Source organism: Procambarus clarkii, chromosome 6 (assembly GCF_040958095.1).
Source record: "Procambarus clarkii isolate CNS0578487 chromosome 6, FALCON_Pclarkii_2.0, whole genome shotgun sequence".
Taxonomy (NCBI): domain Eukaryota; kingdom Metazoa; phylum Arthropoda; class Malacostraca; order Decapoda; family Cambaridae; genus Procambarus; species Procambarus clarkii.
Genome location: NC_091155.1, coordinates 44,921,400 through 44,945,795, shown reverse-complemented (window position 1 = coordinate 44,945,795; position 24,396 = coordinate 44,921,400). Strand labels below are relative to the sequence as shown.

The 24,396-nt window shown below is 38.1% G+C and overlaps 1 long non-coding RNA gene across 1 annotated transcript; it reads left to right on the top strand.

The window, feature by feature from the left end:
* The first annotated feature begins 11,157 nt into the window (after positions 1-11,157).
* Positions 11,158-15,457, top strand: LOC138355081 (uncharacterized). The gene is made up of 3 exons (XR_011223814.1): positions 11,158-11,342; positions 12,035-12,141; positions 14,903-15,457. It is a non-coding gene; the product is annotated as an uncharacterized lncRNA (long non-coding RNA).
* The last annotated feature ends 8,939 nt before the right edge of the window (positions 15,458-24,396 follow it).

The window sequence follows — 24,396 nt, the reverse complement described above, 5'->3', positions numbered from 1 at the left end:
GTCTATAAATAAAGAAAAGAGTAAGAGAGAGGGGGGAGGAAGAGCATGGGAGCACAAGACTTGAATTTGAGAAAGAAGAGAGCATTTGAGCAAATGAGTGAGAGAGAGGGGGAGGAAGAGAGAGAATAAGGGAGAGAGATAGGTCCCATGCTCTTCCTCCCCCCTCTCTCTTACTCTTTTCTCCTCGTTTCATGCTCTCACTCACTTGCTCTCTTGTTTTTCTTAGTAGATCTGATTCTTTACTATTGTAATTTTTATTATTACTAAGATAAAGAATGAACTTATATGTGAAAACAAAGTAAAAGAAGGAAAGAAGGTTAAGTGGGGTGGTGGGTTTGGGTAAAAATATACAAAGGAGAAACAAAACTACATCTGAAAGGTTAGGAAAAGGATAATATATTCAACAAATACGTCAAAAAACACAATAAACTACATCTGAAAGGTTAGGAAAAGGATAATATATTCAACAAATCCGTCAAAAACACAATAAACTACATCTGGAATGTTAGGTTAAGGGGTTGGGGAATACGAATAAATAAATAATAACAAACATAATAAATACAACTTATGAGCAACTTGATGAACTTTAACAAATAACCCTTGATCTGCAAAAATGGCCATTTGAGAAATTTACCCTTGAAACGAGTAAATTCCCATATATAACAAAAATCCTTTGAAATGGTTAAACTCCCAATATTAAACAAATAACACTTGAAATGCAAAAATGCCCATTTGAGAAATTAACCCTTGAAATGAGTAAATGAATATGAGACAATGATTGACGAAACACAAAAGACTAGCAGGAATAATTATGTAAGTTAGATCATGGCTGGTTTGGACTAGATAAGTTACGATACAGCAGTTTGGAAATGTAGATTAAGTTAGGTAAAGCAAGTTAGGTTACTTTAGGAAAGGTAAGATAAGTTATGTAAGTTAGGTTGTGCAGGTTAAGTTAAGTAAGATAGGTAATGTAAGGTAAGTCCTGTTAGGATAGGTAAAGTTAAGTTATGCAGGTTAAGTTAGGTACGATAGGTAAAGGTAAGGTAAGTTAAGTTAGGATAGGTAAAGTCAGGTTTAGGAACGTTACGCTAACTAAGCAACATTGGGTGGAGAGGATAGGTTACGTAGGATTTGGGCAGTGTAGTTCTGAGAACAGTTTTAGGGTAAAGTGACTAAGAAAATATATTTTAACAGAAGCGCCGGTATGGTATGAAAAGCTGAACTAGTTACATTTTGGAGAGAAATTTTATGACTGAAGATGTTTTGAAGAATAACATGATGGACGGAGAGTTTCTTTGATGAACGAATGTGTCTTAGAGAACAACTTTTTGGTGAACGAAGGTGAATTAGAGATCTCTTTGAGGATTCTGAGAATAACTTTGATCAACGAAGATGGATTGGAAAGTTTCTCTAGTAGACGAAGGTGCCTTAGAGATTAACTTTTATGATTTAGAGAACAACATTGATGTCTTAGAGATTAACTTTTATGATTTAGAGAACAACATTGATGTCTTAGAGAACAACATTGATGTCTTAGAGAACAACTTTGATGAACAAAGATGACTTAGAAAGCTTCTCTGATGAACGAAAAGTTACTTAGAGAATAACTTTGATGACTGTATTTAACTTTTTGATGGCTCTGAGGTTGGGTTTGTTGAACGAGGATGTCTCAGAAGGCTTCTTTGAATAACGAAGGTGAGTCTGAGAATAACTTTTGATGACTCTGAGAATGACTTTGTTGTCTTAAGAGAATAACTTTGAGAGCTTAGAGAATGTCTTTGATGAACGGAAGGTTACTTAGAGAATAACATATCTTGACTGAGAATAACTTTTGATAGCTCTTAGAGAATAACTTTAGTTGTCTCTGAGAATAACTTTTATGAACGAAGATGTCTGAGATTGACTTTGACGTCTCTTGGAATAACTTTGTGGACATGAGAATATCTTTGGATAACTCTGAGATTAACTTTGATGTCATTGAAACAACTTTGATGAACGAGAGTGAGTTAGAGATTACCTTTGTTAACTCTGAGATCAACTTTGATGAACAAAAGTGAGTTAGAGATTACATTTGATAACTCTAAGATTAACTTAGATGTCTCTAAGACAAACTTTTATAACATAGAAATTAACTTTAATGACCAAAGTGAGTTAGAGATTACCTTTGATGACTCCGAGAATAACTTTGATGAACAAAGATGTTTTGGAAAGTTTCTCTGAAGAACGAAGGTGACTCCGAGAATAACTTTGTTAACTCTTTGAATAACTTTGTTGACTTTGAGAATGTCTTTTGAGAACATGAGTAGTATTTTGTTAACTCAGAGAATAACTTTGGTGACTCTGAGAAAATCGGTGATGACTTTGAGAATGACTTCTGAGAACAAGAGTAGTATTTGAATGAGACTTTGATGTAATGAAGAGTAACTTTGATGTCTTTGAGTAAGTCCTTGATGTCTCGAAGAGTGTCTTTGACTATATTTCTTACTTAACGACATATAATTTTAGTTAGGAACAATGATGAATATGACTATTTTAGCAAAGTGAAAGGCTACTTTAGTTAAGAACAGTGATGGAAAGAGGTTATACATGACTATTTCAGATGAGAGAAGTGATATTTCAGTTAAGAAATGACAGGGAAACATGATGAAGTAACTATTTTTATTTGACTGATGAATACTTGTAGTTAAGGAAAAAGACAAACATGACGAGGGAGACTATTTTGTGCTCCCCAAAGTATAATGTCCGTTAAGAACAGCGATGAAAGATATCTTTGGTTATTTTTCTTACTTGACAAAACATAATTTTAGTTAGGAACAATGATGATGAATATGACTTTTTCTGTTGATTGATGGATAATTTTAGTTATGAAATGACAATGAAACATGAAGAACACGGATATTTTTCTGATGACTAGGGAATAAGTTTAGTTATGAACAGGGTTGGAAAGATTCCTTTGACTATTTTTGGTTGATTGGATAATAAGTTTAGTTGAGAAATGAGGAAAGTGACTATGTTTTAGTTGATTGGCGAAAGATTTTTAGTTAAGAAGTTACAAGAAAAGGTTTGTCTTTGTAAATTTGGAACTGAATAAAGTGTAGATTTGTTTAAGAACGGGTTGGTAGAACTATTAAGCTGACGACGACGAGAATTACTTTGACATAGTTTTGTAAATAAAAACTGAGTGACTAAAATTGTTGAGGGGACTGTATTGCCGTATAATATTATTTGACAAAGAACTAGTTAGTGAATGGAAGAAACAAATTGGTATAAAGAAACAAAGAACATAAAAAAAAATTGAGGTTAAGTAGGGGAATGAACACAGTGAACATACGGTGAACGCAGAAAACGTGTAAGAAAAAGTTGATGAATAGAGTGAGCATGCAGGGAGTATGAACTTATAGAGAATATGAAAACATGATAAGGAACATAGGGAATACAAGAATGAACACTGAACATGTGAAGAACAAGCTAAGAACATTGAGAACATGAATATTGAGTATAAAAGTTATACAGAGAACATATGATGTACATGAAAACCTGACAAAGAACATAGTGAACATACGGGGAAAATGGTAGAAAAAAGAAAAAAATGAGAAAAACAGGTGAAAAGAATTGAACTGAGCATGCTGTGAACATTTGTAGAACATGGAATGAACACAGAAAACATGTAAGAAAAAGTTGATGAATAGTGGACATGCAGGGAATATGAACTTATAGAGAATATGAAGACATGATAAGGAACATAGGGAATACAAGAATGAACACTGAACATGTGAAGAACAAGCTAAGAATTGAAATCAACTATTTTTTTCACATATTATGCTAACACCATATGTCTATATGGTGAGAGATGTAACGAAGATGGACTAAGTCATACTTTCATTTAAAAACGATATTTGGTCTGTAGAAAGTTGATTTGCGTTACGTTACGTTACGTTACGTTACATTGTGTTATAGAGGGTTAAAACTGGTATACCGTAATATTCATATGCTAAGAGATGTAATGGAGATATTGTGTTTGGCTAAATGAGTTCACATTTCAATAATGATATTCGGACAACAGCCAGAAAGTTGATCTCTACGTTACTTAATGATGATATAATGCGATGCAATCGTGTGCTAATATTTTATTTGTGTTAGAATGTAAGGGCTATAGGAGTTTGTCTAGACTTGCATACATTTTCAAACGCTATTTATGTAGGCAGTAGAAAGACTGGTTTCCCATTACGCTACATTGACTGTGTTACAAGAACTGAAAAACAGACTTAACCCAGACCTATTTCACTATCGACTCACCGGTCTTATTCTCATCGATTGGTGTTTACATTGGATGACGTAGGTCTTAAGAGAGACAGCCTTGATGGAGAAAGATACGTGAACAGCGGCAGCAGGAGAAAGGAAATGATGTTACTTTCCCCAACTACTAAATGATCTGGAGAGAGAGAGAGAGAGAGAGAGAGACTGAGAGACAGAGAGACAGAGAGACAGAGAGACAGAGAGACAGAGAGAGAGAGAGAGAGAGAGAGAGAGAGAGAGAGAGAGAGAGAGAGAGAGAGAGAGAGAGAGAGAGAGAGAGAGAGAGAGAGAGAGAGAGAGAGAGACTGAGAGACAGAGAGACAGAGAGAGAGAACAGCAAATTATGATTTGTTATAATAATAAGATTGAAGACCAGCTTATGACTGGATATTCTTAAAAAAATACTATTTGAGCAAAGAATGGTGATACTAAAGCTTAGAACAGAACATCCGGTCTGGGAATGGGGGCAGTGATGGTTTGGCCATGGAGGGGGGTGGTAGGGGTAAGGGTAAGTGGGGGTGGACGGGGAGAGGGTAAGGCCGAGCCATTACATCCTCCATCTCAATACACCTCAAACCATCACGAAGGTGAGACTGCAGTGAGAGGGGCTGCCGGTTCATTCATTCAGGAGTCTTGCTATGGATGTAGGACGAAGAGGTGATGGAGATTGAGTAAACATGCATACATTTCAATGATATTTATTTGGCCAGCAGATGTTGTGATCACAGTTAACAAGAACAATTTGTAGGTAGAGATCGCGTCTCCGTGACGATGTGAAATGTTTCTCTCTTTTAGTAAACGCTAACCTACTGACTTTGACTGAGTTTACTAAGTGAAGTGCCGTGTGGTGGACTTTAGAGAGGGTGAGAGAGAGCGAGTGAGAGAGAGAGAGAGAGAGAGAGAGAGAGAGAGAGAGAGAGAGAGAGAGAGAGAGAGAGAGAGAGAGAGAGAGAGAGAGAGAGAGAGAGAGAGAGAGAGAGAGAGAGAGAGAGAGAGAGAGACAGACAGACAGAGAGACAGAGAGACAGAGAGACAGAGAGAGAGAGACAGAGAGAGAGACATAGAGAGAGAGAGAGACAGAGAGAGAGACAGAGAGAGAGAGACAGAGAGACATAGAGAGAGAGAGAGAGAGAGAGAGAGAGAGAGACAGAGAGAGAGAGAGAGAGAGAGAGAGAGAGAGAGAGAGAGAGAGAGAGAGAGAGAGAGAGAGAGAGAGAGACAGAGAGACATAGAGAGAGACAGAGACAGAAAGACAGAGAGAGAGAGAGAGAGAGAGAGAGAGAGAGAGAGAGAGAGAGAGAGAGAGAGAGAGAGAGATAGAGAGAGAGAGTTCTTGACACACTATGTAACCCGCATATAATGTAGAGAGAGAGAAGCTGTATAAATAATCAGATAGCTTGTTAATCAATGTGTGTCAAACTCCCAGGACTGCATTTTGGAATTTGTATGTTGCGCTCATGGCTCACCTTTGAGAAAGAACATTGTCACACTCAATGCTATGTGCCCGTGAGAGCTGTGTCATGAGAGAGTATGGTATGCCATATTGCTGTCACTCCCAGCAGTGTGGTGGTGGTGATGGTATGTGGGTATGTCCTGCTATGTGGATGGAGGGGGGGGTGAGGGGGGGGCATGACTGACTGACTATGTTAGAGGTTGATGATGACATTCGCAACAGTTAGACCTCAGCCTTTGAAGAGGTAACCCATGTGGACATGTGGTGACACTCCTCATAGCTACGTGGTAGGTATAGCCCACATATCCTTAGCGCTCTGGAAGCAGAGAGGCTACATAAAACTGTCATTCTTTAAGAAAAAATAATGACTACTTTCACACACACACAAACCCACTGCCAGCTGTTACCTCCCTTTCCCCTCCTTCTCCCCCTCCAAATCTTAAGACGCTGGTCTCTCACGCTCCCCTCATCACTTCCTGCCCATGTAGGGGGAGAACTAATGGACGTCATTGATATCCTCTCAGGTACTGGGACTCCCCCCTCCCTTCACAACATAACCTACACTCCTCCTCTTCCCCCTCCTCTTCCTCCCTACATGACTGCATACCAACCACTTAGCTTCCAACCCCAACATGTCACTCTCTCAAGTGACGCCTGACCGGATGCCACGCGTCATAACATCCGGGAAATTCCCCAAAAACCATGTGTGACGACGACGCCGCGCTGCGACTACGACGTCGCGCCTCACCTGCTCAGATGGCACTCAAGAGTGCCACCTGGGGCAGCTGGTGCGCGTCGCCGTAGTCACACTTTACACTACTCAGTGGCTCGCTGAAAACAGTCGTACTGATTGTGTGGCAAGGCGTACTGATTCTTGTGTGGTATTGTGGCAAGTGCAATAATATGTATTGTTTCATTGCAGATAAGAGATTCCAGATCGTTCCAGATTTCCGAAGTACTGAAATGCACACCATACAAGCTTGGTGGATCTAGGTGCAAGGTAAAATAATTTACATTTACTTGAATATATTTTTAGCTAATTATCAGTATATATATATATATATATATATATATATATATATATATATATATATATATATATATATATATATATATATATATATATATATATATATATATATATATATATATATATATATATATATGGTGCGATTATATATATATAATCGCAGAAAATTATTAAATATAGAGGTCTAGCACACTGCTACAGCTTTGCTCCGATCGGCTCGGAGACCCTCGGTTCGTGGGGAAAATGTGCATTGAAGTTCCTGAAGGAATTGGGGGACAAATTGATCAGCGCTACAAAAGACCAGAGAGCAAAAAGTTTCTTGTTCCAGCGCCTCAGTGTTGCGATTCAGAGGGGAAATGCCTGTTGCGTCTTGGGCACTAGTCCAACTTCAGAGGAATTCGAAGAAGTGTTTGACTTGCAACAATGATCGAACCCGTCTGTGACATTCATCAATGTTTCCCAGTGTTGTGTTTTTCAAGAGATCCATAACCTTTAAGCACCTTTTTGCATTATTATTTTTGTATCAACCCATGTATATCTTATAACCATCAAATGCATAATAAAGCACAAAAAATAAAAAAGGAAGGGGGTGGTAGGAGAAAAGCACACAGAAACTGTATTGGAGGGGATCTAAACATTCCCTCTAATGCGTTATGCGTGGTTTCCTCCGAGGCTATGGGTCCCCCTTCTTCCAGCTAGAGGTGGTACTCCCTTCTATATAAAAAATATATATATATTTAAAAAATATATATATATAAAATATATATATATATATATATATATATATATATATATATATATATATATATATATATATATATATATATATATATATATATATATATATATATATATATATATATATATAACTGAAAACTCACACCCCAGAAGTGACTCGAACCCATACTCCCAGGAGCAACGCAACTGGTATGTACAAGACGCCTTAATCCACTTGACCATCACGACTGGACAAAATGAGGTGATAGCCGAAGCTATTTGAGCCACCCCACCGCCGGCACTCGGATGGTAATCTTGGGCATAGCATTTGACCAAATCACCTCATTCTTTGGGGCACACGTGAGGAACACAAATGCGAACAAGCCTGAATGGTCCCCAGGACAATATGCAACTGAAAACTCACACCCCAGAAGTGACTCGAACCCATACTCCCAGGAGCAACGCAACTGGTATGTACAAGCTTCCTTAATCCACTTGACCATCACGACCGGACAAAATGAGGTGATAGCCGAAGCTATTTGAGCCACCCCACCGCCGGCACTCGGATGGTAATCTTGGGCATAGCATTTTACCAAATCACCTCATTCTTTGGGGCACACGTGAGGAACACAAATGCGAACAAGCCTGAATGGTCCCCAGGACAATATGCAACTGAAAACTCACACCCCAGAAGTGACTCGAACCCATACTCCCAGGAGCAACGCAACTGGTATGTACAAGACGCCTTAATCCACTTGACCATCACGACCGGACAAAATGAGGTGATAGCCGAAGCTATTTGAGCCACCCCACCGCCGGCACTCGGATGGTAATCTTGGGCATAGCATTTTACCAAATCACCTCATTCAAATATATTGTGTTATCAAAGTGTTCAGTGAGGATCCACAAGGTCTTCTCTGAGTACTCTTTATTTTCTTCTCCGAGGCTATGGGTCCGTACACTTGCACCAGAGGTGGTACCCCTTCTATATATATATATATATATATATATATATATATATATATATATATATATATATATATATATATATATATATATAAATATATACAGTATATAAATATATAAATATATATATAATATATTATATGTGTGTGTATAAATTTGTGTGTGTGTGTAAGTCACGGAAATTAACATGTGGTGAAAAATGTGAGTGTCAGACCACGGAAGAAGAATTGAAACAGGAAATTCCTTAAGTACTTTCATATTTAAATAATACATGTTCAGAAGGAATCAAGTAAATGTAAATTATTTCAGGAGGAATGATTCCTTCTGAAGATATATTATTGAAATACGAAAGTACTTAAGGAAATCCTAAGTGTAGTTACAGGATGAGAGCTACACTCGTGGTGTCCCATTTTCCCAGCACTCTTTGTCATATAATGCTTTGAAACTTTTGACGGTTTTGGCCTCCACCACCTTCTCACCTAACTTGTTCCAACCGTTTACCATTCTGTTTGCAAAAGTGAATTATCTTACATTTCTTCGGCATCTTTGTTTAGTTCGTTTAAATCTATAACCTCTTGTTCTTGAAATTCCAGGTCTCGGGAAATCTTCCCTATCAAGTTTATCAATTCCTGTTTTGTACGTAGTGATCATATCTCCTCTTTTCCTTCTGTCTTCTAGTTTTGGAATATTTAATGCCTCTAATGTCTCCTCATAAATCCTGCCCTTCAGTTTTGGTATGAATGTTTGTGTGCCTTCATCGTATATTTTGCAAAATATGGAATACATCTCATTTACTTTACTTTAAGAATATGGTTCGATCAATTAAAAACCCTCTTGTTCAAATTGCAGAGACTGAAAGAGATGCAGCATGCTCAATGGATTATATATTAGTGATTATTATTAGGATTATATATTAGTGAATCATATTAGTGATTCAATTATTATGGTCATAAAACAATAAACAAATAGTTTTGCTGTTATTACACTCTATTCACAGGTTATATATAAGTATCTGCATGTTTTGTTCACCATTACAAACCACTAAGTTGGTTTGATTTTTGTTGAGATTGTTATTTATGATAAGATTCCTTACGTTATCTGAGAATGAAGCTATGTTGGTATTGGGAAATCTATAGATGGCACTTATAGTCAAGGAGGATTTAAGGGATTTACTGGAGAACTTGGCAAAGGTATATTCATAATAGTCGTCTCTATTACTAATGACACTATTGCAGATGAAGGTATCTTTGTAAGATATTGCTATGCCACCTCCTTTTTTTATTAGGCCTGCAGTTGTGAATGGCTTTATTATCAGCCAAGTTGTAGCATACAACATAGCATATATATGTATATGGCATACATATATATATATATATATATATATATATATATATTGTGACGATAATCTCCTTCAAGAGATTGAGCCTGCTCTTCCCTCCATAATTACGTCTTCACAATTATATAAAAAGACTATGGAAGAAATGTCCAACAACGACAACAACACCAGCAAGGCTTGCCAGGGTGAGCAAAAACGTATGCAGCCAGCCACCTGTTCGAACTCCAACCACCAAACTACCCGTTGATCGCTACGGCTCCGCTGATTGGTCGCCGGTCTGGCTGCACCTGCCTCGCCCCCCCCAATACTACCTGATGTCTGGGGCCGCCCCAACATCAGTCCTCAGAATGTTCAGTGCTTTCGTAGCCAGCACTCCTCCCAGCTAGACGTTAGCGTGTACTGAGAGAGGTGGTGGCTTTAAGCCAATATTCCAGCACCTCCCACTTACCTTTGTGTTGCACTTCTTGTTATTTTGCCTTAACGTAACTTTTCATTGTGTCATTTAAGTATTCGTATTATTTTGATTGATTGATTTTATTATAAGAATTTGTTTGTGCATTATTTTCATGTTTTGATTTATTTAACGTAATTAAAATTTCATTGTTAAAGTTTACTTGTGTTTTGTGTGTCTTCTCCTTACCTTACCACAGACGAAGTTCCAGTTTTTCTATTTTTTTTTATAACTATGTGACGAGGCCATACCCCTAGCCTTAAACAGCCGAACACCAACGCGTTACCGTCACAATATATATATATATATATATATATATATATATATATATATATATATATATGTCGTACCTAGTAGCCAGAACTCACTTCTCAGCCTACTATGCAAGGCCTGATTTGCCTAATAAGCCTAGTTTTCATGAATTAATGTTTTTTCGACTACCTAACCTACCTAACCTAACCTAACCTAACGTTTTCGGCTACCTAACCTAACCTAACCTATAAAGATAGGTTATGTTAGGTTAGGTAGGGTTCGTTAGGTTTGGTCATATATCTACGTTAACTTTAACTCCAATAAAAAAAAAATTGACCTCATACATAATGAAATGGGTAGCTTTATCATTTCATAAGAAAAAAATTAGAGAAAATATATTAATTCAGTAAAACTTGGCTTATTAGGCAAATTGGGCCTTGCATAGTAGGCTGAGAAGTGAGTTCTGGCTACTAGGTACGACATATATATATATATATATATATATATATATATATATATATATATATATATATATATATATATATATATATATATATATATATATATATATATATATATATATATATATATATATATATATATATATATATATATATATATATATATATATATATATATTCAAAATTCGTCAGAGTACTACATTCTTGTTATTGCTTTTAGGTGATGCTTTTAACCAGTGTACGTGGGTCTGATTGTGCAACCACGGTTCGAAGAATAATGAAGATATGAACAAACGGCCTGTGGTCACTATACAGTCTGGAAGGGCAAAAGAAGAAATTGGCATGTCTACAAAAACAAGAACTATATAATGTTATTTTAAGTAAGTAACCAAAAAATTAAATAATTTTTTTAAAGTTTAAAATTCACTTAAAAATTTAAATTTTAAGTTAAAAAATTTCAACCAAAAAACTTAATATTTTTCATATTTGGAACCATTCCATAATATTTTCCCAAGCATAAATGATTATATTTCTATCACTTGCTCTTAAGATTGTTTCATTTAATAGAGGTTGGGCATAATTGTTCTCTGCTGCTAATAGAACTGACTGACTTAGCTATAGGAAAATGTAAACTTAATTGGTTTATCCATTACAGTATTTTGCAGTTTATTTCATGATCCTGTGCTTAATACTTGCATAAATAGTAGATTACAAAATGCATTTTTATATCATTAGTATTGAATAATAATAATGCAAATAATTGACTTATAAATGATGTACAATTAATTGGTAGGTGATATTATATTATTAATATTTTTTCATTCTTGCAAAGCCTTAACAAAGCCATTAACATGTTAATATAAACTTGATCACCTTCCACTTATTTTCTCATGTGCTACCTACATGTACAAAACCTTATTCCTAAATGCATATTTTGTTCTGAAACTTGTCCTTCATATGTTGTGTATCACCATCTCTGGAGAGTTTTATCTGATTGATGTATAAATTACTTTTAATTTTACAGAATATTATTGTTATACTGAATTATTATATAAATAACTTAATTTTACAGAATCATCTATCAACACACATCCACAAGTTGAGGAGGAGGATGTGACCTTCCAGATTTCTGAAGTACTGAAACATGCACCAAACAGGCCTGGTGGATCTAGGTACAAGGTAAAATAATTTTTTTTTTTTTTTACTAATTGTCCGATATATATATATATATATATATATATATATATATATATATATATATATATATATATAAATAAATATATATATAAATATATATATAAAGTGTCGTACCTAGTAGCCAGAACGCACATCTCAGCCTACTATGCAAGGCCCGATTTGCCTAATAAGCCAAGTTTTCATGAATTAATGTTTTTTCGACTACCTAACCTAACATTTTCAGCTACCTAACCTAACCTATAAAGATAGGTTAGGTAGGGTTGGTTAGGTTTGGTCATATATCTATATTAATTTTAACTCAAATAAAAAAAAAATTGACCTCATACATAATGAAATGGACAGCTTTATCATTTCATAAGAAAAAAAATAGAGAAAATATATTAATTCATGAAAACTTGGCTTATTAGGCAAATCGGGCCTTGCATAGTAGGCTGAAAAGTGCGTTCTGGCTACTAGGTACGACATATATATATATATATATATATATATATATATATATATATATATATATATATATATATATATATATATATATGTATATATATATATATATATATATATATATATATATATATATATATATATATATATATATATATATATATATATATATATATATATATAGTGTGTGTGTAATTACCTAAGTGTAGTTACAGGATGAGACCGTCTTCCCAGCACTCTTTGTCATATAACGCTTTGAAACTACTGACAGTCTTGGCCTCCACCACCTTCTCACCTAACTTGTTCCAACCGTCTACCACTCAATTTGCGAAAGTGAATTTTCTTATATTTCTTTAGCATCTGTGTTAAGCTAGTTTCAATCTATGACCTCCTGTTCTTGAAGTTCCAGGTCTCAGGAAATCTTCCGTTACTATTTTGTATGTAGTGATCATATCACCTCTTTCTTCTGTCTTTTAGTTTTGGCATATTTAATGCCTCTAACCTCTCCTCGTAGCTCTTGCACTTCAGTTCTGGGAGCCACTTAGTAGCATGTTTTGCACATTTTCCAGTTTGTTGATGTGCTTCTTAAGATATGGGCCAACTTCTGTTGTTGGGCACCACACAACAGCTGCATATTCTAGCTTTGGCGTAACAAAAGTCATGAACAGTTTCTTTAGTATATCACCATCCATGTATTTAAACGCAATTCTAAAGTTAGAAAGCGTAGCATAGGCTCCTCGCACAATATTCTTTATGTGGTCCTCAGGTGATAGTTTTCTATCTAGAACCACCCCTAGATCTCTTTCTTTATCAGAATTTTTTAAAGATTTCTCACATAATGTATAGGTTGTGTGGGGTCTATGTTCTCCTGTTCCACATTCCATAACATGGCATTTATTAACATTAAATTCCATTTGCCAAGTGGTGCTTTATATACTTATTTTATCCAGGTTTTCTTGAAGGGCATGACAATCATCTAAATTTCTTATCCTTCCTATTATCTTAGCATCATCAGCAAACATGTTCATGTAATTCTGTATACCAACTGGTAGATCATTTATGTAGACAATAAACATCACTGGTGCAAGAACTGAACCCTGTGGTACTCCACTTGTGACATTTCTCCAGTCTGATACATTGCCTCTGATTACTGCCCTCATTTTTCTATCAGTCAGAGAATTTTTGATCCATGTTAGAAGCTTACCTGTCACCCCTCAAATATTTTCCAGTTTCCAGAACAACCTCTCTATGTGGAACTCTGTCGAATGCCTTTTTTAGGTCCAGATAGATGCAGTCAACCCAACCATCTCTTTCCTGTAATATATCTGTTGCTCGATCATAGAAACTGAGTAAATTCGATACACAGGATCTTCCAAATCGAAAACCATACTGTCTGTCTGAAATTATATCATTTCTCTCCAGGTGTTCTACCCATTTAGTTTTAATTATTTTTTCCAATATTCCAATTCCAATTTTTTCCAATAATGTGTGTGTGTGTATGTATATTTGTGTTGTTGAATATGACCGAAAGTCATAGTCTTTCTGCCCCTCTCCTTACTGCTATTGTTGTTTCTCGCATCTTTGTATTGCTTGTATGTTTGGGCAATTTTTCCCCTTTTCCTAGTTCTGCATCTCTGCTTTAGTATAAATTTTGTTGTGCCATTATCATATATTTCACAAAACTTGACATACATCTCATTTACTTCATGTCCTAACAGCAAGTGTTTCTCAAATTCCTTAAGGAAATATCCGAGTTCCCCATAATGACCTCTCCACAAGTCAGGTTTTTCAACTGCTTCAAGCTCATTTTCTTCCAGATTATAATGCATTGCATACTTTATTCCCAAAAAGACATGGTCACTTTTACCCAAGTGACCATGTCACTTGGGTAAAAGGAGGGAGGTACTGAAAGGAGGAAAAGGGAGGTACTGAAAGGAGGAAAAGGGAGGTACCAAAGGAGGGAGGTACTGAATTATAAATATATCTTTCTCTTTCCTGGTAAATATAATATCCAGCATGGAGGGAACATCCCCTTCCCTCATCCTCGTAGCTTGTTTAACATGTAGAAACATGAATGTTTACAGGGTGAGGTTTACGAAATTATATTATATATATATATATATATATATATATATATATATATATATATATATATATATATATATATATATATATATATATATATATATATATATATATATATATATATATATATATATATATATATATTTATATAAAGTTTGTGTGTGTGTAATTTATATAAATAAATAATTAAATATTAATTTTGTTAATATCTTTTCAGGGAAAACTTGCAAGTACAATTCGTATACAAGAGGGGCAACAAGAACCAGAGGATGTCTACTAAGAAAATATATAAGTCTTTATCCTCACACTCTTGATATATGGTCTTCTCTGGTCTCTTTATTTTCTCTCCTCACAAATGTCCCTTTTTTTTTATTTCTTTTACGTTTCTCTCCTCTTTTTCTTGTCTTTTAATCTCTCCTTTCCTCCTCTCTTCTAACACCTCTCGTTTCCTGTCTCTTCTAGCTTCTCTCTTCCTTTACTTTTTATATTTGTGGTATTCATTTATGTCATTTTTATCTTGTATATTTTTCTTGTATCTTTTTCTTATCTTGTGTTTCTCTTCCCCTTCTCTTCAATGATTTCTCATTTCTCTCCTCTCTCTGTTGTTTCTGTTCTGTCTTCTCTCTCCTTGCCTTAATTTTGTTCTGTCTCCTCTTTTGTTGTGTGTGTGTCTTTCTGTCTCTGTCTGTCTGTCTCTCTCTTTCTCTCTCTCTCTCTCTCTCTCTCTCTCTCTCTCTCTCTCTCTCTCTCTCTCTCTCTCTCTCTCTCTCTCTCTCTCTCTCTCTCTCTCTCTCTCTTTCTTTCTCTTTCTTTCTCTCGCTCTCTCTCTGGCTCTCTTGCTCTCTCTCTCTCTGGCTCTCTCTCTCGCTCTCTCTCTCTCTCTCTCTCTCTCTCTCTCTCTCTCTCTCTCTCTCTCTCTCTCTCTCTCTCTCTCTCTCTCTCTCTCTATCTCTCTCTCTCTCTCTCTCCCTCTGGCTCTCTTGCCCTCTCTCTCTGGCTCTCTTGCTCTCTCTCTCTGGCTCTCTCTCTCTCGCTGGCTCTCTCTCTCTCTCTCTCTCTCTCTCTCTCTCTCTCTCTCTCTCTCTCTCTCTCTGGCTCTGGCTCTCTCTCTCTCTGGCTCTGGCTCTCTCTCTGGCTCTCTCTCTCTGGCTCTCTCTCTGGCTCTGGCTCTCTCTCTGGCTCTCTCTCTGTGGCTCTCTCTCTCTGGCTCTCTCTGGCTCTGGCTCTCTCTCTCTCTCTCTGGCTCTGGCTCTCTCTCTCTCTCTCTGGCTCTGGCTCTCTCTCTCTCTCTCTCTCTTGCTCTCTCGCTCTCTCTCTCTCTGGCTCTCTACACAGAACTATCACCACAATCCTGCTATTATCAGAACCCTGGTCAGTTTTATCAGTCAGGGGTCTTTTGTAATAATATCATCGCTACATAATAGCATGAACAAGTATATTTTGGCATTTTTAGGCGATGCTGTGGTCACAAGCTGAACAGCAGTGCCGTAGCTCATGCTGCGTGCGTCAGGCTTGGTTGCTCACTCAATACTGAGGCCAATAACACCCGGGAGTTTGGCTCACGATTTTTTTTTAAAATGGTGTCTGTTTACAAGAGCCCTGATGAAGGTGTGGGGCACCCCATGTATCCGCGGGCCGTTTAAATCTTGCGTAGTACTCCAACACGTCATATGATGTGATGCGCACTTTAATGGTTAATCTCTACCACTGAAGGATCCTTTGCCAGTTCCTGCATTTTAGATGCCATCAGTAATAACTTTAGCTCCTAGCAAAAGAAAAAATTAAAAAATAAAAATTGGAAAAAACAAAAATTTGCACGGCCCCTAACACAAGGCCACACTTACCTCAATCGTGAAGGGATCCAGCTGGGTGTTCAGTCAGTGCAAGATATATCCTTTGCTAGATGAGCTGGGCCCTAGGCTAACACACAACCGTTCTGCAGAAAACAAGAATTTTTAGTTTTGGCACTCAAAAATCTAATTTTTTACAATTACAACATTCATCCTGGACAGGCCAACCACTTGTTATAAATGTTGGCTGCTATGGGGGATCTAGTATTATTATGGAGTAGGGTCAGCAGTTAGAATTAAGATGTATCATAAGTAATGGAGATCATATAGGCCCAGCCCCAATAAAAATATAAAACAGTAATAACTAAGTAGCTTCCAGAAAAGGTCAGCCTTTTCACTGATCACTGATCTCCTACACAGGAAGACTGGATACTCCTTTAAAACTAACTTATTTATTAAACCTTCTTAACAACCCCCCCATATACATTCACAACAAAAACAATAATTACTTTACCACACTATCTTACGTTAACTACCTTGGTCCACATAGACAGGATACAAGGTTTACACTTGGGACAAGCTAGGGTAAAGTCTACTAGGCAAGGGACACTAGCTAACTCTATAGGTAGCTTATTGGTACTACTGGAGCCCACGTGGTTCCACTGGGACCCCTTAGAGTAACTTAGCAATATAAACACTAGTGATACCCTAAACACATTACTAACACTTATGCCAGAAAATGAGAATACAGCACTTTACTTATCTTGGTAAACTAGACACAGGATAAGGTAAGAGAGAGAAGTAGGAGGAAGGGGAGAGGGATGCAGAGCAACCCAGTAGAGATGTTGACACCACGACGCCAGCCAGAGAAGGAAGCCAGCCTCAAGTCTCAGCTTTCTCCAGCTGACTCGCTGCCGGCCGACTACTCAGCTAATCGTACAGCAGCCCTATATCCAAGTTTACTCAGATCTACTTTACAATACTTTCTAATCATTTTTAAACATAGTTGATGCCTATTTTATTAATTAATAATCAACCACAAGCTCAGTCTTTAACTGCTCTGTGAGAAACAAGATTTGTCTTACGTCTGGCAAGGAAGATACGAACAGAGACGGGTTGACAAGCGCCTCAAATAATATAAAGTCATTTCTTTAGCTCAATTTGACCTGGACGAATCACTTCCAAAACGACACATCCTGGACGCAAACACAGTGGTCTCCTTACCAGAGCCTCAGATTTATATTAACACCAAGTAAGGCTTCCAGCACTTCCACTAACACGATAACATCATTTATATTTGCCAACATCCAGGGTATAAAAACACGCAAAACCAACAAAGTTCAATTTATAGATGGTCTCCTTCATGAGGCAAATGCAGTGTTTGCAGCCCTAACAGAAACCCACACAAAGGACTACCATGATGGTGAAATATGGATCTCAGAGTACAATCTTTTCAGATGTGATAGGAAACACCGGCTTCAGGGTGGGGTCAGCCTCTACATCAAAGACACACTCATCTGTACTGAGCTGCTAAACATCTCAAATGATATGGTGGAAGTGCTGATAATCAAAATAGAGATTTTAAATGTAGTTATTGTCCTTGTATATAAGTCACCGGAGGCAAACCCTCAGCAGTTTAAAGACCAACTAATGAAAATAGAACACTGCTCGGAAAACCTCACAAATCCAGCTCCGAACATCATCCTGCTTGGGGACTTCAACCTACGGCATCTGAAATGGAAGCACCTGGCTAATACAGTAATATCAGAAAGAATACCAGGAAGTAGCCTAAATGAACATGCCACATTACCTGCTACGGATGTGCGACAGGTTTGCCTTAAACCAGCAAATAGTAGAACCAACTAGGAAGGAGAACACGCTGGACCTCATTTTCACTAATAATGATGAATTGATCAGGAACATAATGATTACAAATACCTGTTACTCAGATCACAACTTAATTGAAGTTATGACAACCATGGGGAGTAGACCTTCAAAACCAGTCCAGATTCCCGGTGGAGGAGATTTCAGCAAATTCAACTTCAATAATAAACAGATAAACTGGGAGCAAATAAACCAGGACTTCACAGAAATAAACTGGGAAGAACAGCTAGAAAATGCAAACCTGAACCAGTGCCTGGAAAAAATAAGCTCAGTAGCACTAAAAATATGTTCAAACCGCATACCTCTAAGAAAAAAGAGGAAGAGATGCAGATTGGAACGGGAACGTCGTTCCCTATATAGGCGAAGAAAACGAATCGCGGAACAACTTGAGAGTCGCACTCTATCTCAAGAACGGCGAAGAAGGTTAGGTAGAGAAATAGAAACAATTGAACGGAAGCTACAAGAATCATACAAAACCCAGGAGAGGCAAAGAGAGCAAAAGGCCATCAGTGAAATAGAAAGAAATCCGAAATATTTTTTCTCCTATGCAAAATCAAGATCAAAAACCACATCTAGTATCGGGCCCCTGCGAAAGGGAGATGGAACTTTCACCGATGAAACAAAGAAATGAGGAGCTACTGAGGACGCAGTACGACTTTGTTTTCAGCGAGCCATTAAACACACTAAAGATTGATAAACCAAATGAATTTTTCATGGATACGATACCAACATCAAATCATATATCAGACGTCACCCTATCCCCACTGGATTTTGAAGAAGCCATAAACAGTATGCCTATGCACTCTGCACCAGGCCCGGATTCTTGGAACTCCATATTCATAAAGAACTGTAAAAAACCACTATCGCAGGCCCTCCACATTCTGTGGAGACAAAGCCTAGATACTGGCGTTATTCCTGATATACTAAAAACAGCAGAGATAGCACCACTTCATAAAGGAGGAAATAAGGCAAAGGCAAAAAATTACAGACCGATAGCACTAACATCGCACATCAAAAAAATTTTGAGAGAGTGCTAAGAAGTAAAATCACAAAATACATGGAATCACAGCAACTCCATAACCCCGGACAACATGGTTTCAGAACAAGGCGCTCTTGCCTGTCGCAGTTGCTGGACCACTATGATATGGCATTAGATGCTATGGAAAACAAACATAACGCGGATGTAATTTACACAGATTTCGCAAAAGCTTTTGATAAATGTGACCATGGTGTTATTGCACATAAAATACGTTCAAAAGGAATTACTGGAAAAATAGGCAGATGGATCTACAATTTCCTGACCAACAGAACTCAATGTGTAATAGTCAACAAAATAAAATCCAGCCCATCAACCGTGAAGAGATCAGTCCCCCAGGGTACTGTGCTTGCTCCAGTACTTTTTCTCATCCTCATTTCGGACATAGACAAGAACACAACCTATAGCACTGTATCATCCTTTGCAGATGACACTAGGATCTTCATGAGAGTAGGCAACATAGAGGACACGGCGAACCTCCAGTCAGATGTAGATCAGGTCTTTCTATGGGCTACAGAAAATAATATGGTGTTTAACAAAGATAAGTTCCAGCTCATGCGCTATGGAAAAAATGAAAATATAAAAACGGAAACCACGTACAAAACTCAGGCAAATCATAACATAGAACGAAAAGGCAATGTAAAGGATCTGGGTGTACTCATGTCGGAAGACCTTACCTTTAAAGAACACAATAAAGTAGCCGTCACAACTGCAAGAAAAACGACAGGTTGGATAACAAGAACTCTGCCCGAAACGCATTGCGTAATAGTGGCTTTAGGCATTGTATGTACTAGCTCTATCTATATATTGATCCATTAATGTAACATCACTTGTATGTATGTACCTTACCTGAATAAACATATTTATTTATTTATTTATAACTTTTCACACTAGAGATGCTATACCGATGATGATACTTTTCAAAACTCTAGTGCTCTTTAGAGTGGAGTACTGCTGCACAATGACAGCACTTTTCAAAGCTGGAGAAATTACTGACCTGGAGAGCGTGCAGAGATCCTTTACTGCTAGAATCCACTCAGTAAAACATCTAATCTATTGGGACCGACTAAAGAGGCTTAAACTGTACTCCCTTGAGCGCAGGCGGGAGAGGTACATAATAATTTACACGTGGAAAATATTAGAGGGGCTGGTCCCAAACCTGCACACAGAAATAACATCACATGAGACCAGAAGACATGGCAGGATGTGCAGAATACCCCCGTTGAAAAACAGAGGTGCAACTGGTAGTCTGAGAGAGAACTCGATCAACATCAGAGGTCCGAGACTGTTCAACACGCTTCCACTACACATAAGGGGCATAACTGGCCGACCCCTCACAGTGTTCAAGAGAGAACTGGATAAGCACCTCCAAAGGATACCTGATCAACCAGGCTGTGACTCATACGTCAGGCTGCGAGCAGCCGCGTCCAACAGCCTGGTTGATCAGTACGGCAACCAGGAGGCCTGGTCGACGACCGGGCCGCGGGGACGCTAAGCCCCGGAAGCACCTCAAGGTAACCTCAAGGTAGGACCTCTGGTTTTCACTGATGAACCAAGGGTCGTAACACCATCGTCCTCATTCTTATTTAGAATCTTATATTGTTATATTATTGTTACTCTAATAATTTAAAAGTGTAATTTTGACAATCAAGTAAATTTTAAGTTCGATCATTTTTGTTTTGTTTTTGCAAAAACTCTAATGACTAATTGTCCAAGAACTAAACTTTTTTGAGGTCCAGTGTAGTGCAGCAAGCTAAGGTAATTATGAGGAGTTGAGGTCCAGTGTAGTGCATCAAGCTAAGGTAATTATGAGGAGATGAGGTCCAGTGTAGTGCAGCAAGCTAAGGTAATTATGAGGAGTTGAGGTCCAGTGTAGTGCAGCATGCTAAGGTAATTATGAGGAGTTGAGGTCCAGTGTAGTGCAGCAAGCTAAGTTAATTATGAGGAGTTGAGGTCCAGTATAGTGCAGCAAGCTAAGGTAATTATGAGGAGTTCAGGTCCAGTATAGTGTAGCAAGCTAAGGTAATTATGAGGAGTTGAGGTCCAGTGTAGTGCAGCAAGCTAAGGTAATTATGAGGAGTTGAGGTCCAGTGTAGTGCAGCACGCTAAGGTAATTATGAGGAGTTGAGGTCCAGTGTAGTGCAGCACGCTAAGGTAATTATGAGGAGTTGAGGTCCAGTGCAGTGCAGCAAGCTAAGGTAATTATGAGGAGTTGAGGTCCAGTGTAGTGCAGCAAGCTAAGGTAATTATGAGGAGTTGAGGTCCAGTATAGTGCAGCAAGCTAAGGTAATTATGAGGAGTTGAGGTCCAGTGTAGTGCAGCAAGCAAAGGTCATTATGAGGAGTTGAGGTCCAGTAAAGTGCAGCAAGCTAAGGAAATTATGAGGAGTTGTGGTCCAGTGTAGTGCAGCAAGCTAAGGTAATTATGAGAAGTTGAGATCCAGTGTAATGCAGCAAGCTAAGGAAATTATGAAAAGTTGTGGTCCAGTGTAGTGTACCAAGCTAAGGTAATTATGAGGAGTTGAGGTCCAGTGTAGTGTACCAAGCTAAGGTAATTATGAGGAGTTGAGGTCCAGTGTAGTGTACCAAGCTTAGGTAATTATGAGGAGTTGAGGTCCAGTGAAGTGTACTAAGCTAAGGTAATTATGAAAAGTTGAGGTCCAGTGTAATGTACCAAGCTAAGGCAATTATGAGGAATTGAGGTCCAGTGTAGTGTACCAAGCTAAGGTAATTATGAGAAGTTGAGGTCCAGTGTAGTGTAGCAAGCTAAAGTAGTTCTAGGGAGTTGAGGTCCAGTGTAGTGCAGCAAGCTAAGATAATTATGAGGAGTTGAGGTCCAGTGTAATGTACCAAGCTAAGGCAATTATGAGGAATTGAGGTCCAGTGTAGTGTACCAAGCTAAGGTAATTATGAGAAGTTGAGGTCCAGTGTAGTGTAGCAAGCTAAAGTAATTCTAGGGAGTTGAGGTCCAGTGTAGTGCAGCAAGCTAAGGTAATTATGAGAAGTTGACGTCCAGTGTAGTGTAGAAAGCAAAGGTAATTATGAGAAGTTGAGGTCCAGTGTAGTGTAGGAAGCAAAGGTAATTATAAGGAGTTGAGGTCCAGTGTACTGCAGCAAGCTAAGGTAATTATGAGGAGTTGAGGTCCAGTGTAGTGCAGCAAGCTAAGGTAATTATGAGGAGTTGAGGTCCAGTGCTGTGCAGCAAGCTAAGGTAATTATGAGGAGTTGAGGTCCAGTGTAGTGCAGCAAGCTAAGGAAATTATGAGGAGTTGTGGTCCAGTGTAATGCAGCAAGCTAAGGTAATTATGAGGAGTTGAGGTCCAGTGTAGTGCAGCTAGCTAAGGAAATTATGAAAAGTTGTGGTCCAGTGTAGTGTACCAAGCTAAGGTAATTATGAGGAGTTGAGGTCCAGTGTAGTGTACCAAGCTAAGGTAATTATGAGGAGTTGAGGTCCAGTGTAGTGTACCAAGCTAAGGTAATTATGAGGAGTTGAGGTCCAGTGAAGTGTACTAAGCTAAGGTAATTATGAAAAGTTGAGGTCCAGTGTAATGTACCAAGCTAAGGCAATTATGAGGAATTGAGGTCCAGTGTAGTGTACCAAGCTAAGGTAATTATGAGAAGTTGAGGTCCAGTGTAGTGTAGCAAGCTAAAGTAATTCTAGGGAGTTGAGGTCCAGTGTAGTGCAGCAAGCTAAGGTAATTATGAGGAGTTGAGGTCCAGTGTAATGCAGCAAGCTAAGGTAATTATGAGAAGTTGAGATCCAGTGTACTGTAGCAAGCTAAGGTAATTATGAGTTCAGGCCTAGTGTAGTGCAGCAAGCTAAGGTAATTATGAGTTGAGGTCCAGTGTAGTGCAGCAAGCTAAGGTAATTATCAGGAGTTGAGGTCCAGTGTAGTGCAGCAAGCTAAGGTAATTATGAGGAGTTGAGGTCCAGTGTAGTGTAGAAAGCAAAGGTAATTATGAGGAGTTGAGGTCCAGTGTAGTGCAGCAAGTTAAGGTAATTATGAGAAGTTGAGGTCCAGTGTAATGCAGCAAGCTAAGGTAATTATGAGAAGTTGAGGTCCAGTGTAGTGTAGAAAGCAAATGTAATTATGAGAAGTTGAGGTCCAGTGTAGTGTAGGAAGCAAAGGTAATTATAAGGAGTTGAGGTCCAGTGTAGTGCATCAAGCTAAGGTAATTATAAGGAGTTGAGGTCCAGTGTAGTGCAGCAAGCTAAGGTAATTATGAGGAGTTGAGGTCCAGTGTAGTGTACCAAGCTAAAGTAATTATGAAGAGTTGAGGTCTAGTGTAGTGCAGCAAGCTAAGGTAATTATGAGGAGTTGAGGTCCAGTGTAGTGCAGCACGCTAAGGTAATTATAAGGAGTTGAGGTCCAGTGTAGAGCAGCAAGCTATGGTAATTATGAGAAGTTGAGGTCCAGTGTAGTGCAGCAAGCTAAGGTAATTATGAGGAGTTGAGGTCCAGTGTAGTGCAGCAAGCTAAGGTAATTATGAGGAGTTGAGGTCCAGTGTAGTGCAGCAAGCTAAGGTAATTATGAGGAGTTGAGGTCTAGTGTAGTGCAGCAAGCTAAGGTAATTATGAGGAGTTGAGGTCCAGTGTAGTGCAGCATGCTAAGGTAATTATGAGGAGTTGAGGTCCAGTGTAGTGCAGCAAGCTAAGGTAATTATGAGGAGTTGAGGTCCAGTGTAGTGCAGCACGCTAAGGTAATTATGAGGAGTTGAGGTCCAGTGTAGAGCAGCAAGCTAAGGTAATTATGAGAAGTTGAAGTCCAGTGTAGTGCAGCAAGCTAAGGTAATTATGAGGAGTTGAGGTCCAGTGTAGTGCAGCAAGCTAAGGAAATTATGAGGAGTTGTGGTCCAGTGTAGTGCAGCATGCTAAGGTAATTATGAGAAGTTGAGATCCAGTGTAATGCAGCAAGCTAAGGTAATTATGAGAAGTTGACGTCCAGTGTAGTATAGAAAGCAAAGGTAATTATGAGAAGTTGAGGTCCAGTGTAGTGTAGGA